This window comes from Cavia porcellus, unplaced genomic scaffold (genome assembly GCF_034190915.1).
Source record: "Cavia porcellus strain 051 isolate PalLab524CR breed Dunkin Hartley unplaced genomic scaffold, mCavPor4.1 scaffold_9, whole genome shotgun sequence".
Lineage (NCBI taxonomy): Eukaryota > Metazoa > Chordata > Mammalia > Rodentia > Caviidae > Cavia > Cavia porcellus.
This window is the reverse complement of record NW_026947492.1, coordinates 15697607-15715909: the sequence shown is the minus strand read 5'-3', so window position 1 is coordinate 15715909 and position 18303 is coordinate 15697607. Positions and strand designations below refer to the sequence as shown.

The 18303-nt window shown below is 36.0% G+C and overlaps 1 pseudogene; it reads right to left on the bottom strand.

Moving 5' to 3' along the window:
• Window positions 1-576: 576 nt before the first annotated feature.
• LOC100716740 (olfactory receptor 10D3-like) overlaps window positions 577-18303 on the bottom strand; it is a 29829-nt pseudogene continuing 12102 nt past the window's right edge.

The following is an 18303-nucleotide window of genomic DNA, read 5'->3' as shown; positions in this document are numbered from 1 at the left end:
CATCATAATTTTTGACAAATATATCATGAAGCTAAGCACACAGCTTGCACTTTCAGCCATAAAAACAGGCACTATCTCATAAAAGAGTGGTGTACATCTTCATGGTTTCTGGAATGAGCTGTCATCAAGATGAATACTTCTTGGTTCTCAACTAGATTGCTTTTATTTCAGCAAACAATTGAAAGAAATAGCTAACAAACTACACTCCTACCTTCAAATTTCATACATTATCATGCAGTAAGAGCTAATTATCAGATTGCAAATTGCATACATTATCATACAAAAAATTGAAAGAGAATTTCAAAAACATAGTGTGTACAGTGGAAGAAGTATATCGTTATAGAAAATTACAACTGTTGGTAAATGTTGGGTTGCTATGAAATGTCTTGTTGAAGATGAAAATCTGTCTTTTCCAGCTCAGACTTCTCTATAGTGGGACTTATAGCGGGACTACGATAACTTCCCAAAATGAGAAATATTAACTTTGCCCATTTCAGCATTTAAAAAATGTACTCTTGCAGGAATGAATCTGAAGCACCTCTCCAAATAATTTGAGGGAGGAATTTTTCCTATTCCTTATACTCCAGAAGGGTGGGCAATTTGCACCAATGCCTTTCTCAGGGCCAATTTCACATCTTTGTTTCTTAAGGAATAAATCAAAGGATTCAAGCAAGGAGTGATGACATTATTTAATACCTGAACTACTGCAGCTAGCCAAGGGCTAGAAGCTGGACAGAGATAGATGAGAATCACTGGTCCATAGCAAAAGAGGATGGAAGTCAGATGGGCACTGCAAGTGGAGAAGGTTCTCTGCCTGCCTTCTGAAGAAAATATTTCCAATATGGACAGAACAATGTGATTATCAGAAGTGAGAATAAGGAGAAAACACAGAATGCAACAACACCTACATTGGCAAAACTCACCATTTGTGGTAGGGAGGTGTCTGGACAGGCCAGGGGAAGCAACACCAGGATATCACAGAAAAATATGAAGGATATCTCTCCTTCATTGGGAACATAGTAGGGCAATCTGAAGATGAAGAATGTGAGGACAGATGCATGCAGACAGCCCCCTAGCCGAGTGCCCATCATCAGGCTGGTACATACCCTGTGGCTCATAATGACCATGTATCGCATAGAGTAACAGATGGCCACACAGCAGTCATAGGCCATCATGGTGTAAAGGAAACACTCAATGTAGCCCAGGAAGTGGTAGAAGAAGACCTGGGAAGCACAGCTCTGGTAAGTGATGGTGCGGCTTCACCCAACCAAGAAGACTTTGATGTTGAGGGAGTTCCCAGAAGGGAAAAATATGTCAAACACAGACAGGTTAGCCAGGAAAAAATACACGGGAGTATGGAGACTCGAGGAAGCCAGAATAGTGAGGGAAATTATGAGATTGCCCAGCAAGGTGAAAACGTAGAAGGTCAGGAATAGAACAAATATCATGGTCTCCAGCCCTTCTATATTAGAAATTCCCAGCAGAACAAACTCTGTCACAGGGGTTGAGTTCCCAGTTTTCCTGTGAAAGGGGGTCCTGAAAAGCAAAGCAATAGTGATCAATCAAGACCAAAGGAGGTGAGACTATCTACCTGACAAAGTGACTTTCATTTAAGTCAGTGTCTCCTTGCAAAAGAAGGACAGTGAGGAAAAGGAGTCTGTAATGAATCCAACTTTGAGACAACTTTAAAAATGTGTTGTCACCTTCTTTCAATCAGGGGAACTGTGCTGCTGGAGGAAGTGAGTTTCTGCACACAATCCCAAGCCCAGGGAGAGTTTAAGATCATCACTCCCAGTGGCCAAGGACCTGCGCAGCTTTCAGGCACACTAGGCTGGCTCTGCAGGTTTTGGACCTGCCGGGGCCATGCTCAGTAACTGTTCAATCCAGGGAACTGGGATGCTGGCAGGGTGAGTTCATGCACAATATCCTGAGCCCCAGGAGAGTTTAAGATCATTGCTCCCAGTGGTCAAGGGCCCGCAGAGATTTCAGCTACACTGGACTAGGTTTGAGAGGTTTTGTGGCATGACTAGATTACATCCAGTGACCTTGTTGCATTAGGGGATTTGAGAACACATTAAGTGAGTTCCAGCGCATTGGTCCTTGCCCACAGAGAGCTTTGGACCATCATCCCACAGTAGTTAAGTGCCCACTCAGCTTCCTGGAACACTGGAGGATGCACAGGATGTCCTGCAGGCCTGACTGGAACACACTCAGCAACCTCCATTCAGTCCCAGGAGCCGAGGGCGTAGGAGACCATTTCCAACACGTCTAGGGGAAACCTTGGAACAACACTTGAAACATGGAAATACAGGAAAATGACAAAATGAAAGAACAAAATTAAATCTCAAACCTCCAGCCCATCCGAAAAAGCCTAGGAGCCATAGAAATGAAGAAAATATATGCCATACAACAACTGAAATAACAGTAACTGAAATAAAGAAGCAACTCTGGGAAGCTTTAAAGGAATTGAAACTAGAAATAATCTCCCAGGTAAAAGAAGAAATGATAAAATTAATGAAAGAGATGCTGAACACATCTAAAGAAAACACAGTTAAAAAATTAGAGGAGCAAAATAAAAGATAGAATCCCTTGATGAACAGTATAAGAAACAAACAATACATGAAGCAGATTCAAAGAGATTTACAAGAAATCTAAAATTCCATTGAAAGTTGTCAAAACTGCCGCAATGAAAGTGAATATATTCTTTCAGACCATGGAGACAAGATTGCAGCTAGTGAACAGTAAAGGAAAGATCTTTTAAAAAATAACAAGGAATCAGGAAATAACAATTCAACATCTGCAAGATGATGCAAAGAAAAAACAACATAAGATTGACAGGAATTAATGAAAAAGAAGAGGATAACACAAATGATACCAAGAAGCTATTTACAGCAGTAATAGCTGAAATTTTACGAAACATGAGAATGGAAACTGACATGTGAATTAGTGAAGATTATAGAATGACAAATAGCTGTAAGGAAAATAAAACTACACCCAGACATACAATAATCACCATGCCAGAAATCCAACATAAGAACAGAATATTAAAAGCTGTTGGGGAGAAAAGACAGATCACCTAAAAAGGAAAATCTATCAGAATCAAAGCAGATTTCTCAACATAAACAGTGAAGTCAAGAAGAGCATGGAGTGAAGTATTTCAGATCCTAAAGGAAAATGCTTTCCAACCTAGACTGACGTACCCTGAAAAACTGTCTTTCAAAATGTATGGAGAAATAAGATACTTCTATGACAAAGAACAGCTGAAGAACTTCATGATCACCAAACTAACCCTGCAAAGAACACTGAAGGGCAGTTTAGATACACAAAGGGGAAAAAAACACTAAGCAAGGCAGACAAACAGTATGGAAAGATAAACATGCAACAGCAGAAAGATAACATGTCAACAATAAATCAACATATAATAGTTATAACTATTAATGTCAATGGTCTCAATGCACCAGTTAAAAGAAACAGACTGGCAGAATAGATCCAGAAACAACATCCAACCATAAGCTGTCTACAAGAAACCCATCTAAATCCAAAGGAAACTCACAGACTGAAGGTGAAAGGATGGAAAACAATGCTTCATGCAACAGGACCCTCCAAAAAAGTGGGGGTGGCTATTCTGTTTGCAGACAATGTGAACTTCAAATCAAGAATGAATCTAAGGGAGAAAGAAAGTCACTACATACTGTTTGGGGAAAGCTTCAAGAGGAAGAAACAACAATCTTAACTATATATGTACCAAATTTCAGAGCATACATCTATACAAAGCAAGTATTAATAGAAATGAAAAATCAAATTAGCAATAACACAATTATAACAGGAGATCCTACACATCATTGACACCAGGTACAGATCAACCAGACAGAAAGTAAGCAAAGAAATAATAGAACTGAATTACACCTGTGAACAAAAGGACTTGAGAGACAAATACAGAGTGTTCCATCCAACATCAGAATATACATTCTTCTCAGCAGTACATGGGACATTCTCTAAAATAGACAATATGCTAGACCACAGACATATTTAAATAAATTCAAAAGAAATGAAATTATCCCATGCATATTATCAGATCATAGCACCATGAAACTAAAAATTAATGATAAAAGAAACTGCAAAAACCACACAAATACATGGAAATTGAATAATACACTCTTGAACAATCAGTGGGTCACAGGGGAAATTAAAGAAGAAATTAAATAATACCTAAAGCAAATGAAAAGACAACTACAACTTACTGGAATCTGTGTGATGCAATGAAAATGGTACTCAGAGGAAAATTTATTGTACTGAGTTCCCACATCAGGAAAACAGAACAAACGCAAGTAAACAACATGATACTACCCCTCAAACATCTAAAAAAAGAAGATCAAGTCAAGCCCAAAGCCAAAAGAAGGAAGGAGATTATAAAAATCAGTGCAGAAATTAATGCAATACAGACTAAGAAAACAATCTAAAGAATTAATGAATCAAAGAGTTAGTTATTTGAAAGAATAAATAAAATTGATAAGGCCCGAACCAACCTTATTTTAAAAAAGGGAAGAGAAATCTCAAATTCATGTAATAAGGAATGAAAAAGGCAAAATCACTGCACACTCTAGAAATACAGAAGATCATCAACACCTATTTCAAAAACCTCTACTCTCATAGGTTCAATAACACAGAAGAAATGTTAAGATTCCTAGGAACATATGAACTACCAAAGCTTGGTCAAGAAGATGTAAAACTGCTGAATAACCCAATTTCTATTAATGAAATTGAAAATGTAATTAAGTCTTTACCTAAAAAGAAGAGCTCAGGCCCATACGGATTTACTGTAGAATTCTACAAGAAATACAAAGAAGACTTAATGCCAACACTCCTCATACTCTTCAATGAAATCAAAAGGGAACCAATTCTTCGTAAGTTATTCCTGGAAGCAAAAATTAGTCTAGTACCATAACCTGAGAAAGATCAAACTAAGAAAGAGAACTACAGGCCAATCTCCCAAATGAACACAGATGCAAAAATCCTCAATAAAATATTGGCAAACATGATGCAGCAAATCATCAAGAAAATTACACCTCATGACCAAGTGGGATTCATGTCAGGCATGCAGAGATGGTTCAACATATGTTAATCAATAAATGTAATCTACCATATCAATAAAGCCAATAGTAAGAATCACATGATCATTTCTATAGATGCAGAAAAACTTTTGATAAGGTACAACATTCATTCATGATAAGAATCTTACAGAAATTTAGAATAGTTTGTCTTTACATCAATATGATAATGGCTACCTATGACAAACCAACAACCAATATCATATTAAATGGCTAAAAACTGGTGGCCTTTACCTTAAATTCAGGCACAAGACAAGGATGTCCCTTATTCCTATTCAAAATAGTACTGGAAATACTGGCCGGAGGAATTAGAAAAAAGCGAGAAATAAAAGGGATAAAGATAGGAAAAGAGAAAGTTAAATTATCATTATTTATAGATGACATGATACTCTACTAAAAGGCATCTAAAACTCCATTGAACATCTCCTAGATATAATAAATAAATTCAGTAATATAGCTGGATACAAAATTAATACTCAAAAATCAATAGCATTCCTATACACTAACAGCAAAATCACTGAGAGAGAAATAAGAGAAACCACAGCCTTCATACTAGCATCCAAAATATGAAATACTTAGGAATTAATCTCACAAAAGATGTAAAATATCTATACAGGAAAAAATATAATACCCTGAAAAAGAAATCGAAGAGGATCTCAGAAAATGGAAAAACATCACTTGTTCATGGATAGGAAAAATCGATATTGTGAAAATGGACATTCTCCCAAAATTGTTATACAGAATCAATGCCACCCCAAGGAAATACCATTGACATACCTCATAGATCTAGAGAAATCACTCCTAAGATTCATCTGAAACCAGAAAAGACCTAGAATAGCAAAGACATTTCTAAGCAGCAAAGGCAAGGCAAAAGGCATCATAATCCCTAAGTTGAAGTTATACTACAAAGTAACTGTAGTAAAATCCACATGATACTGGAGTAAAAACAGATCTGAAGATCAATGGAATAGATTAGAAGACACAACCATTACTATCAATACACTCAACCACCTTATCTTTGATAAAGGGGCCAAACATGTACACTAGAATGACAGTCTCTTTAATAAATGGTGCTGGAAAAACTGACTATCCAAATGCTGAAACTAAAATTTGAATCATGCCTGTCACCATGTACTAATCCAAAATCTAAATGGATCACAAATCTGAATATTAAAAAAGGAACACTAAATCTATTGGAAGAAAATTAGTAAAAATTTTGAAGAAAAACGAGTGTGTAGAGAATTCATGAACAAGAATCAAACCACACAGGAAATACTTCCCAGAATCAATAACTGGGATCACATCTTATTAAAAAGTTTCTGAATGTCAAAAAGAAATCTCCAGCATAGTGAAAAGAAAATCCACAAACTGGGAAAAAGTCTTAGTGAGCTGGCCCTCAGACAAAGGACTTCTTTCTAAAGCACATGAAGAATTAAAAAAATCAGACCACCAAAATTCAAAGAGACCAAAAATGGACATCTGAGATGAATATACAGTTCTCAGGTGAGTAAATAGAAATGGCAAATAAATACATGAAAAAATGTTCATCATCATTACTCATCAGAGCAATACAAATTAAAACCACCCTGAGATTCCATCTCACTCCAGAAAGAATGGTCAGGATCAAGAAAACTACCAACAACAAATGCTGGAGAGGCTGTGGGGAAAAAGGCACTGTCCTGCACTCTTGGTGGGAGTGTAGACTGGTGTAACCACTGTGAAGGTTAGTCTGGAAATTTCTCAAAAGGCTGGGATTGGAATTCCCACTTGATCCAGCTATTCTGCTTCTAGGCATATTCCCAGAAGAATTGAAAATATCATACCACAGTGATATATGTGCACTCATGTTTATAGCAGCACAATTTGTAACAGTCAGATCTTGGAAACAACCTAAGTGTCCAACAACTGAGGAATGGATAAAAAGTTTTGGCATTTTTATACAATAGAGTACTACTCAGCTATAAAGAATGATCACATTGAGATAATTATAAATAAATGGACACAACTTGAGACCACACTCATAAGCTAAATAAATCAAACTCACATGTATAAATACCACACAGTCTCCCTAGTATAAGAAATGGTACGAGTAAATAAGAGATTATGGTAATCATGATTCCCCATTTATATTGCTTTGAAGCCTTATAATGATTGCATTCATTAGTTGGAATGGGTTTACCCTGGTTTGTTTGATTTTATTATCTGTGATGGTATAAACAGCTATTTTGAAAAAAAAACAAGATATTATAATAGTCATTACTGACTTGATATAACGTTACTCTGAAGTCCTACCATGCTTTTGCTTTTCTGTTTAGATTGGTTCTATCATGTTGTATCTTATTGAATTTTATCATGTGTGGTAGTATAAACAAATTTTTATGGACAATGAGATAATATAGTAACTATTGTTTTTTTTCTGTTATTTGGTTCTGAATGCCCTGTAATACTTTTATTCTCTTTAAAGATTTTATAAAATTTTTTATGTTTGATTATATTGTGTATGAACGTATGCTGAACTGTTTCAAGGAAAGAGACACTATAATAACTACTGTTATATCGGGTTGTTTTGTGGTGAAGTACTGCGTTGCTTACATTGTTCTGCTCTGATCTGCTTTGTCCTGTCCTCTTTTGTCCTTAATCTCCTTAAAATTAAAAAAAAAATAAAAACAGTTACAAAAATGTTTCAAACGTGAAGATATAATTGAAATTGACTTCAAAGTAAAAATAACATTTCAAAATTTATTTAAGACCTATTTATGAGATCCACATGATTTAAAAGACGTGCGCATGCAAGACATATAGGTCAGAAAAATGTTTTCTTCAGACTCTAAATAGTACATTATATAAATACTCTGACAGAATTAAAAATATTATTAGGTCAGCTATTCTTCCCTCTGAATATTTCTCTTTCTAAAATCAACAGATTCACTAGGCAAAATGACAAAAGTTTTTGGTATATGCTTACCCTAGAGTAAGTATAACTATAAATATCAAAACTGACCTTAGATGCACTTGCAAAGTTTCTTCACTATTCTCCAACACTCACTATTCAATACTCTCCCTTGATAAACACCTAGATTTCCCAGAAAGGATTTACAAGGATTTGCACACAGTGAAAATCAATCTAAGACTAGGGTGTACCTGACCATAAAGAGAATCCTTTGGGAAAGCAGGGATTCTACTATGGAAGATTTCAGGTAAAATTTGCATGATCAATTGGGGAAACAGAATAGGGGAGCACTCTTCTCAAAGGAAGGTAGACTAAATACTTTGTACTAATGCTAAATTCTAAAAGGCATATTACTAGGGTTTTAGAAATTTTTTGAGTTGATCATCACTACACCTCCTGATATTTGCTAATTTCTTTACTCTTTAGTGGGAGAATAGAAACATACACCTCTGTTTTAAAAAAAGTTTTCCTGTGTACAACTAGATATTAAGTAGAGATGATTTCCAATCTGTATTCCAAAGAATCCTAAAGAATCAATCTTCTTGCATACCACTCACTGTTCCCCACAAATCATTTTATATACCCATGCACATGCGCACACACACACACACACACACACACACACACACACTTATCTCCAGCACTCTTCATTGCTCTCTTGGAGCTGGCTTACGGTGTGAGTCTGCTTGTGGCCACTTGTAAGCATTCTCATTTCCATGGTTTCCCCCTCCCCTTGGCTGAGCAGGTGAAGTGACCAGGAACAAGAGTCTGAGTAACACAGGGGAGCAAAGGAAAGAGCAACCTAAGCAGAATGCAAGTTACAGAGACAGAGTTTTAGACACAAATAAACTGATGGAAATTAAGTCTCATGTGGGTAGAGAGATTTTTTGTAAAGTTTTTGGGTAAAAAGAATGAGTTCCTGAAACCAGAACTGTATTTTCTATGAGAGGATACAGCATAGAACCAAGATTTTGTATCTTCTGCACTTGAATCCAAGACACAGATCCCACACACAGCCCTGCCATTAATTTTGTCCTGAATGTCTCAATCTTTAATATTTTTGAATGGAAGAGTATCAATGAGCCTGGTTTCTTTTGCGACAAATCCCTCCAGTGGCCCAATTTGCAGACCCAGAAGGCATGATAGAGCAAAGGGAGTAATTAGACTTTCACAGCGCTCCTGGGGCTCTTTCCCATTCCATCCCTCATTAGTTTATGATCTGAAATATTTATTATTGAAGTAATATGAAAATTTAAAACAAACTCATGAATATTCAAAAACAAAAAACATACTTCCTTAACTTTAACCTACCAATTTTCACATTTTATGTGTCTTATTTCTGATCTTTCCACAGCAACCATAATACATTTTAGCAATTTATAATCATACTATCAGATTATATGAGCTATCATTTTTCATCATTTGGTTTACCAAAACATTTTTCACATTTTTTCAAACTATTTTCCATATTGCTGAATTGTTATGACTATCATTTATTTATATAATTTTTATTAGTATGTGTTTGCAGTACATAATGTTTGCATTCTATGCGTGTTTCATACATGTACATAACACATCTTGAGAGCTTGTTTGTAGGTTCCGCAGCTACTGGTATACCCTTGATGGAGGAACGGTCCTCCTCTATTGGGGTGATCATCTTCTTTGACCAAGCGTGCAGCTTCAGGCGGGCTGCACATGGATCGCTGAGGGAGGACGAGGACACCCGCCTAGCCAGCCAGATCAGCCAAATCAACCCTGGAGATCAATGGGGTGGCACATGTTGCAGCGGGGTCACCCTCACATCCCATAACACATCTTAATTCCTTTCATCAGTGATTTTTTCCTCCCTTCCTTCTCCCTCATCATTTCTGGCAGTGTCATTTGACTTACGTTTCATATATACCTACTTTGCTCAATCGTCTTCATTTTATTGGCTGTTTAATTTTTAAAATTTCTTCTGTGCTTGTCAAATAAGCAAATAGAGTGAAAGAATATATATTCATCAATTATATATATATTATATATATTTCTCTATTTTCAATACTTTATAAATATTAGTTAACCAACACAGAAATGTTATAAAATTATTTTATACTTTAGTTTTAGAGATACAATTTTCCAAAATATCTTGTTCACAGCAGTGCCTGCAAGGTCCAATTTTATCAGCATTGTGTACTAATATGTTTACAAATATTAACAGTCTTTTCCTAAGAAATTGGCTTCAAACTACTTAATATTTATATTTGTTACTCCTCAAGTTAAAGAAATTTAAAGATTTTATTTTTATTTTTATAGCAAGTAAATGTGCTATTGGCATACATAATAGAAATAAACACGTGGAATAGAATATAGAGCATAAAACATAATGTTTATATATATATATATATATATGTATGTATAATTAATACAAAGATAACTTTAAAGTCTATAAGAATTCTTTTCATTAGATCAGGCTTGCACTATTGGGTAAACAAGGAAAAATTTTAATTAACCATGAGGCAGAATCATAAAATACAAATTCCAAAGATATTAGAAACTCCATCTGTACAGAAAAAAACTGTTATTTGCAAGTTAAACAGGGAGATGTTTCTGACATAGATATAGAAAGTAATAGCTGTGAATGAAATACTGAAATCTTGAGTAGGTTACTGTTGAGAATATCATTAAAAGGGTAGGAAGGGGCCAGGGAGTTAGCTCAGTGGTATAAGCACCTGCCTGGCAAGTATGAGGTCATGAGGTGTTCCCTGATACAAAAACGAAACAGAACAAAACATAAGAAGACAAAAAAGTAAGGAACAGTGCATCAAGAAATACTACTATCAAGGACTCATAGGTAAAACAGACAAAGAACTCTTAAATTTTATGGTAAGAAAACAAACCAACATAAATATGAGCAAATGCTGTAGTGTGGACCTGAAATGTCCCCCAAAGGGCCGTATGTTAAAGTCCTGACCGCAGCCATGGGACTCCTGGGAGTTGTTAGAACTTGAGGAAGTGTAGCCTAGTGGATGGAGTCTTTGTGTTCAAGTCCTTGAAGAAGATATTGTACAACTGACCCCTGCCTCCTCTTCTTTCCTTCCTGGTCACAGAGAAATGGCCAGCTGTCCCCCACCATGGTGTGCTGCCTCATCACAGGCCCAAAGCAAACAGAGCCAGCTGACAATGTGCTGAAACCACTGAAACTGCTGGATGAAACTTCTGACATGCTTGGATTGGGTATGATTGGGCAAATGTGTGCATAATCTGGACACTGGAGTTACCAATATCATTAAGAGATAAAAAGAAATATGAGATACTTTGGTCTCTTGCACCCAACCTAATTTTTCTTTTGTTAAAATTAAAAGATTGAAAGTACAATATTATTGCCAGGAATTTAGCTCTGTGGCATAAGCGCCTACCTGGCAAGCATGAGGTTGTTTGATTCCTGATACCCACACCCCCTCAAAAAGAAAAAGAAAGAAAGAAAAGAAAAGAAAATATTATTTGGTATGGGACACAGAAAGTCTATGGACTTGAATACATGAACCATAATGTTTTATATTATTTTAACCTACATGTAAACTATTATGCTGTATATTTGGAGCATGACTAAGTTATGTACATGTGTAATTCTCATTACTTTAGATGGTGAGTCATACCAGTACCTAAACCATAATAGGTATATTTCACATATACTTCATAACTCTTCTATAAACTGAAGTTCTCTGAAGAAGTAGGGATTATATTCAAGATCTTCAAGCATTTCAATCTCAACTGACCAGAATCTTGAGATTGTGGACCACAGAATGCAATGACACCAAAATTATCTTGGGATATTTTGGCCATTTTAATAGCCATTACCATTAATTTATGTATCTGATAGAAGTCTTCATGACTGACTACATGGTAAAATTCATAGAATGTCTTTCTAAGCCTAAATGACTTTTAGCATCTGCCAACTTTAAAGCTAAGAAAACTATACAGAAGCACATTTAAAATATAAAGATCCTTGATCTGTATAGTTTGCTACTTAATACACCAGAGTACTTTTTTTTGTTTTTGTTTTTGTATGGGGGATCAAACTTGCGATCTTGCACTCACCAGGCAGGTGCTTATGCTGCTGAGCTAAATCCCTGGCATCCAGTGTACTTACTGAATGTCTTAGTTTATGACTTTCTTTGTTCAATGACTGTAAAAATTCATGTCAACCCTTCCAGGCAGAAAATATTATGCAAGTTACCTTGAATCTATGGTCTTGGGCTATCTTCACTATATTTCACTCACAAGAAATAACTTCTTGTTTTCCTTAAGTCAGAATATGCATATTATGTCAAAATTCCACATACACGTTCTTCTCTGCAGTCTAAAATCCATTAGCTTCCCATTGCAGTTCTAGAGCATAAATACTGTCTCAAAGATCTATCACTACTGTTCCTTCAATTTAGTAGGCATGAAATAAAAATGATAGAAGGAATTGCATTGATTAATTATTGAGAAAGAAAACTGCAACTGCAAATAAACATCAGCATTGGGATCACTACAAAGGCCTCCCTATTCTTTAAGGACTCGATCAGGTTTTTCCTGTGTTTGAGTTATGGACCTTTTATAACTTAAACCTCTTTTCAGCTGCTCACTAATTCAGAAATTGTCATTTCAGAAAATTAATCAGATACAATATGGCCACACCCATAAAGTATTTTATAAATACAGGGTAACGGGGGAAGGATAACCCTAATGATGAGGCTTTGCTGAAAGCATCTCAATTCACCAGTTGAGGGCTGCTAATAAGAAATCTAAGAGAATAAATGGAAATAAGATCTAATATGATGAATGATTAGCTGAGGTTTATCATTTTCTATGTGAAATGTGAATATCAACCATTGTCTCCTTTTTCTTAAATTTCACCTTATGGAAACAGCACTAGCCAGGCATGGTGGGTAATCTTAGCATGTTGGGAGGCTTGGGCAATCCTGTGATTTACTGAAACCCTGTAATAAAATGTCTAGGTGGTAGTTCAGGTTGAAAAGTTGCTCCAATCCTCAGTACTAAATGAGAAAGGATGAAAGGATGGAAGAAAGGAAGGAAGGAAGGAAGGAAGGAAGGAAGGAAGGAAGGAAGGAAGGAAGGGAGGGAGGGAGGGAGGGAGGAAGGAAGGAAGGAAGGAAGGAAGGAAGGAAGGAAGGAAGGAAGGAAGGGGGAGGGAAAGACAGAAGAGAAAACAGTACTGATAACAGAGCATATTAATGACACAAGTGTTTACAACATGAGGTTATCTTAACGTGGAGACATTCAAATTTCATTTGATTTGATTTTTCGTACATGTGTGTTCTACATAGTGTCTAAGTCTTGGTGGGGAGTTGGCACAAGTAACTTTTTCATCCTCCTCCCTTCCCTCCACGGCTGTCCACTGATCTCTTGGTCCCCCAGCTCTCTTTTTGCAGGGGTCCACATCTGTAGCATGTAATGTTTACATTCCATGTACATGAGCATGACATATTCCAATTCTTTTTGTCATTCCCTAAATCTCTTGCCTCTCCCATATCCCTTTTGATCCTTTTCCCTTTTAGAAAAGATCCACTTCCTTACTTCCTATTACCTACCTTTTATTTTGCTCTCCATTTTTACCCTGTTTCTTAAATAATATTACAGATAATATAATACTTGAGTGCCTGACCTATTTCACTTAATATCATGGCCACACTTGCTAGTAGGATCTTAGGGCATCACTTCTCCTTTGAATGACTCAACTTTATCTTTCTTTATGACTGTGTAGTACTACATCGTGTGTAAATACCACATTTTCTTATGTATTCATCTGTTGATATGTAGGACACTTCCAAGATTTAACTATTATGAATTGTGCCACTACAAATATGGTTACATATACTTGTCATAACATATCTTTAACTCTTTTAGATACCTTACAGAAAAATAGTTGGGTCAAATAAAATTTCTAGTTTCTGTGTTTTTCAGGAGTCTCCACAGTGATCACCATACTGGTTTTACTAAACTACATTCCCTCCAACACTGTAGAAGAGGTCCTTTTATTCCCCTGGAGCCTCTCCAACATTCGCTATAATTTGGTTCCTCCTTCATGGCCACTCTTTCTGGGGTAAGATGGAACTTCAGCACTGTTTTAATGAGCTTTACTCAAAGTGCCAGCAAAATTGAGAGTTTCATCATGTACCTGTTGGCCATTTGTACTTCTTGCCCATTTTTATGCCCATTTTTACTGGCTCTTTTATGTCGGGAGGCTTGATATTTTTAGCTCTTTATATATTCTAGATATGAGTCTTCTGCCTGATGAATCACAGGCACAATTATTTCTGCATCTTGCAGGTTATCTTTTCACTCTGTTGGTTGTATTTCTAACTGTGCAGAAGCTTTTCAACTCGATATGACTGGATTTGTAATATTTTTGAAATCAGCTTTTATTGGTATATTTTAGATGGTTATAATGATCATATTCCTCACAGAGAATTTGCACCTGTACATGATATGACTTACTTTATTTCCCCACTCTTCTACCCTCCTTTCCACCCCTCCCCATTTACAAAAGCTTTATTTCCATGTTTTTATTCTTATCTCATTTTTTTTTACTTTCCCTTTCTTTCTGTCTTTCTCTTACACTTTGTATAAATAAACATATGTGTAGTCCGTCTGTTTTTTTTTTCTTGGTGACACTGTGGAATAAATGTAGGAGCTTCACGTTGAACTATATCCTCAGCCTTTTGACAGCTGTTCATTTGGCTGAGAGTGGTGGCATATACCTGTAATGTCGTCACTTGCGAGGCTGAGGCATCTTGAGGCACCCTGGGTTAAATAATGAGTTTAATGAGGTTAAGATCAGCCTGAACTACATGGCAAGACACTGCCTCAAAAAGAAAAAAATGGGGGGAGGTTTCATTTTTTTTTTTAAATTTTGAGAAATGGCCTCACTAAGTTGCCCAAATAGACCCTAACATTTTTTAAATTTAAAGAATAAGAAACAATAAAAACAATAATACAGAGTTTAAAAACAAGAATACAGGAAATTAACAGTGGTTCAAATATTACATATTATTATCTTCAAATTAACTGCTCAGATTACAAGATATAGGCATGTAAATTTGATCAAGCAGTATGAGCACAAATGATTATTTTCAATTAATTAACACAAATTAGTAATATAATTATCTTAGCCAATATATATTTTTCTTCTATTTTTCTCTCCTTTCCTCCATCCCAGTTGTTCTTTCCTTCTGAGTAGACACTTTACCTTTCACTATACCTACGGCACATTTTGGATCTTATTTACTCTTTGAGTTTCCTACACTATGGAGATAATAAAATGTTTACACATGTGAGTCTGACTTATTTCACTTATGTGTATAGTCTTCCTTCTCCCTTTCCTCTCCTTCTCCCCTCCTCCTCCTCCTCCCCTCCTAGTTGCATCCATTTACCTAAAAAAGCCTGGAGTTTATCCTACTTTATATCTGAGTAATACTCTATTGTATAAAGATATCACACATTTTTCGTCCATTCCTCAGATTATGGACACTTGAGTTGCTTACAAGACTTTGCTATTAAAATCTGTGCTGCTATAAACATGGGTGCACAATCAAAATAGATGATCTCTACCTCAATCTGATAAAGCTTTCCATGACAAACCAACATCATATTAAATGGATAAAAACTGAAAGATTTCAACCTGAATTCAGGAACAGGACAAGGATGTCCACTATCACCATTCCTATTCAATATAGTTCTGGAAGCTTTAACCAGAGCAATTAGACAAGAGAGATAAATAAAAGGAATAAGGATAGGAAGTGAAGAAGTTAAATTTTCATTAATTACAGATGACATGGTACTCTACATAGAAGGCCCCCCAAAACTCCATTAAAAGACTTCTAGGTGTAATAACCAAATTCAATAACATAACTGGGTTAAAGTCAACACTCAAAAATGCATAGCAGAAACAACAAACTCACTGAGAAAGAAATTAGGGAATCAACATCGTTCACAATAGCATCCTAAAAATGAAATACTTAGGAATCAATCTAACAAAGATGTGAAAGATCTACATATTAAAAAGGCACAGTACTCTGTAAAAGGAGACTGAAGAAGATATTACAAATGGAAAGGTATCCCTTGCTCATTTTTCGGAAGAACCAGCATTGTGAAAATGGCCATACTCCCAAAACTGTTACAAATAGTTAATACAATCCTGATCAAAATACTATTAGTAGACCTCACAAGTCTATAGAAATGGTTCTAAAACTCATTTGGAAACAGAAGAAATCTAAAATAACAATGGCAACCCTGGGCAACAAAGGCAAGGCAGAAGGTATCACAATCCCCGACTTGAAATTATACTAAAAAGCTACCATGATAAAATCAGATGGTACTGTCAAAAAGCAGACCTGAGGATCAATGGAAAAGATTATAGGATGCAGACACAAAGACATTCAGCCACCTTATATTTGACAAAGAACCCAAACATGTTCACTGAAAGAAAGATAGCCTATTAATAAATGGTGCTGGAAAAACTGGCTTTCCACATGCCAAAGACTAAAACTAGATTGATGTCTATCACCATGCACTAAACTAAAGTCAAAATGGACCAAAGATCAAAATATTAAAACAGAAAAGCTAAATCTACTGGAAGAGAAAGTATTCAGAAACCATGAAAGCACAGGGGTAGGCAGAGAGTTCATGAACAAAAGATGAATTGCATGGAAAGTACTTGAAAGAATCAACAACGAGGATCTCATCTTATTAAAAACTTTTTGCACATCAAAAGAAATCACCAGCATGGTGTAAAGAAAAACCCACACGCCAGGGGTAATATTTTAGTTAGTTATCCCCTCGACAAAGGACTTCTATCTAAACATATAAAGAACTGAAAAAAAAAAAAACTCAGACCTCCAAAATCCAAAGACCAAATACAAAAATGGGCATCTCAGATGAATATGCACTTCTCAGATGAAATACAAATGGCAAATAAATATATGAAAAATGCTCAACATCGCTGGGCATCCAAGAAATACAAATTAAAACAACACAGAGATTCTATCTCACTCCAGAAAAAATGGCTACCATCAGTAAATCAACTAATAACAAATGCTGGTGGGGATGTGAGGTAAAATGAACATCTCTCCAATGTTGCTGGGAATGTAGACTGGTACAAACACTATTGATATCAGTGTGGAAATTCCTCAAAACACTAGGATTGGAGGTCCATTTCAACCCAGGTATTCCCCTTCTGTGTATTTTCCCAGAAGCATTGAAAGCATTATGCCACAGTGATATATGTGCACCATGTTGACAGAAGCACAATTTGTAATAGCTAAATCTTGGAAACAACCTGAATGTCCATCAATTTAAGAGTGGATTAAAAATGTATTATTTTGTACAATGGACTACTACTCAGCTATAAAGGAGGATACACTCGAGATTTTTATAGATAAATGAATGCAACTTGAGACCATACTCATAAATGAAATAAATCAGTCTCATATGTATAAACATTATTGTTTCTCTAGCATAAGAAGCACTAAGACATCTCCCATGGCTGTCCCTCACTCAGTCCTCCCTAGTATAATAAAACAAAGCCACAGTTTCTCTCAATGTTGGATTCATTAGGCCTATCCCTAAAATCCTGTCCAACAAGCACTGTAGCCAGTGGACAGTGAACCCAGTTGAACCAGATTCATTTACTTGCTGTGCCATTCCCAGGTGTGTTTCTCCCTGCAGACTTTGGAGTCACCCACTTTCACTGTCTTTTGATTTAATCCTCCTGTCTTATGCCATGAAGTAGGATCCAGGGAGAAAGCGCAGTTTCCTTCCTTTTCCTGTATTGTCCTCTATTTCTTCACTCTTTGTGAGCTCCGGTTTCCATTCAAAACATTCTAGGGTCTCTGCTCTCCACTTCCCTTTATATTTTGCTTGCATAATGTCTCTTCCTAATGTTTTCAGTACTATGATAAGCAGAAGTGATGGTAGTGGACATTGTTATCCTTATCCTGATATTAGAGAGAAAGTTTCCATTTTTCCCCATTTAATATTATGTGTGCAGTAGTTTGGTTATAAGTGATTTTTATCAGATTGAACTAAAATTCTTGTACACTTAGTTTCTTCATGTTTTTATCATGAAATTGCTTGATTTTTAAAAGGCTTTTTCTACATCTATTGAGATAACGATCTGATACTGACTTTACTTTTGCTTGTGTGATGAAGTCTGTTTACTGATTTGCATATATGGAACCACTCTTGCACCTCCAAGAT